Source organism: Euprymna scolopes, chromosome 15 (assembly GCF_053919585.1).
Source record: "Euprymna scolopes isolate OS-2025 chromosome 15, ASM5391958v1, whole genome shotgun sequence".
Taxonomy (NCBI): domain Eukaryota; kingdom Metazoa; phylum Mollusca; class Cephalopoda; order Sepiida; family Sepiolidae; genus Euprymna; species Euprymna scolopes.
The window spans coordinates 128,013,783-128,016,541 of NC_136496.1; positions in this window are offsets into that span (position 1 = coordinate 128,013,783).

Here is a 2,759-nt window from a genome sequence, read left to right on the forward strand (position 1 = left end):
TCGAACCTTTGGTGACCCCGACGTGATTACAAACCCTGCAACCCGATACATCTCTGGCTCGATTAGCGAAGACCTAATCAATTCAGCTACCATTAACCGCGTGAAATAACGTTAAATTTAAACATTTTTAATTTTAAATGTTCATTTACGTCAGTCAGACAGTGATCTAATCGTTATACGATGATCTATGCATAAGAGCTAAATTGACCGACTTTAATTCAACTGAAAGTGCTCAACGATAAGAAATAAATTTCTTAAAGGGGCTGTCATATATATATATATATATATATATATATATATATATATATATATTTAAATAAGAAAGGTCACCAACACTTGCTATGTATTTTTTAATATTATATGGAATACCATGTTTTGATTTTTCATATAAAAAGGTATCATGTTTAGATCATTGTAATAATGTTTTGAAATCATTGAAATAGTTTTTTACGCGTTTCAGACGTTCTGTGTAGCGTCCTCTTAAGAAATTATTCAAAGTGTTAAAAGCATTTTCGCAGTCCATTTTGGTTACATGTTTCCGGAGCGGTGGAAATGTCTATAAATAATTCCAAATGTCTTCACGGGTGTGTTCCACACCTACCCTTCTTATTGGGGTCAGACCATAGTCATTCCTGTCTTTTGCTGTCCCGTCTCTTTTCTCCTTTTACTACTTTTTAAAAAATATTTTATTATTACTTGGGTGGAAGTGAGGGTCGCGTTGGTACTTGGTCAAGTGGGTGCGTAGGGGAGTGTGTGTGTGTGTGTTTTCCTTGTATTGGTTTGTAGAATCTATGTTATATGTCTAATAGTTTTATAACATTATAAATTTATTTGCTTTCCTAAGAAAGCAAATGTGATACAAGTTCGTGTGAGGTGGGGGGGGGGCTTCTCTGAAACAGGGGTAATCGGTAGAGATGTTTTCATTTAATTGTGATTTTGATTTTTTGATTTTAGTTTTTTTATATTGTGATTTCGTTTTAATCTTAATCGGATGGGGCATTCATAATATTATGTTTGTTTAAATAAAAAGGCTTATTTATAAATAGACGTAGGGGATTTTTGTTTGTCTCTGAGGCAAACAAAAATCCCCTACTCGTCCCTCCTACCCCTGCCCCCCCATGCGACCCCCCCCCCAATGTAAATAGAATTTTTGTGAAAAATTAAACAGTTCTTCTGCTCGGTGTATGTCGGCGCGTTACTTACGGTAAATTGGTGGGGGGGGGAGGCATTACTTTCGGAAAAACGGTAAATTAAACTGCAGAAGCAGAAGCACCTGTTGTACAAAATCTATAATTGAATAACCCCCTCTCCTCCAAAATAAAAAATTAAAAAAATGATTTTGTAAACCGCTCGTGACAACTTACATTTTTAGATCAATTAAAAAGCATCCAAAACTACGTAACAGAAAAATGAACCACATTTTTTTGGTTTCTGAAAACTTTGTTATTTCAAATGTCTGCTAAAATATTCTTCCGCGATGTAACAAGTCACCTTACTACGCGCGTCCATGCGCGAACGCATCATGTAAGAATAGCATAAACGATGGCGGTGAGTTGGCACAAAATAGTGCGAGGGTTCAGGGGTTAATATCATGCAAACGGTAAATTTGCGACGGCTTAGAGTATCAGATTCGTTGTCAGCGACCCCGAAAACCTTATAAAACAAATTTTATTGGTCGGTGTTCTGTTGTAGTTAAAGTAAACATTTACCGGTTATTTAGTTTTATTATTTTTTTTTTTTTGCATTTTTTTTATTAACAAGTTTTTATTTTCAAGAAAAGATGAATGTTTTTTTTAACCATATTGTTAGGTGAAATTACGGTTTTTTGTCAAGAAAACTTACGGTTTTGTTTTGTTTGTTTTGTTTTTTTAAAAGAAAATTGGCAGTAAAAAAACTTTTTGCTTGTTTTTTGTAAACAGAAGTTGTTTTTTTATAAGAAAAGATGATTTTTATAAAAACCGTAAATTGTTAGGTGAAAGTATAGAACAGTTTTTTTCCAAGAAGATTTACAAATTATATTTTGTTAACAAATGTTAAGAAAATAAACACACACCCTTCCATCACCCAAAAAATAATTTAAAAATTACATTTTTTATAAAACACACACACACACACACACACACACAAATGTCGATTTGGCGTTTCAACATTTGAACAACGCTCTCGGCTTAATCCGGTGATTACCAGCCGAGCCATAATTGACGGAAAATCCCAAGAATCCGAGTCAAATTCTGCAAGTACCGATTTTTTCTTTTGTGTTTTTGGCGGACCTGAATGACCCCTCCCCCCCCCATTTTAACCGGTACTCTGTAGTTGGTATTTTTTACGACCTAACCCAGCGTAGTATAAACACTCCCAACCTCCCCATGTTAAGAACGGCTTTCGGAATAAACACCCCCCCTCAACCTCGAAAACTGTACTACTCCATACTAAAAGATACTAGTGCAGTAGTGCACTTATTGATCCGTACTGAAATAATAACGTTATTATTTAAAAAAAAAAAAAATAAAAAAAAAAAAAAAGCATTCTTAACATGGGGAGGGGAGGGTGTTTAAAACTTTAATTAAACTTGGAAATACGATTTAAAAAAAAAAAACAGCGCGGATCAGTAAGTGCATTCATTAGCACCTACTAAAACATACTATGAAAATTATAGGGGGGGGGTGATTCTCGTCCAGGTCCGCCGTATTATTTTTTTAATTAAGTCAACTTCTGGATAAGAAATATAGCTTTAAGTAAAAGAAAAAGATCAATTCCAC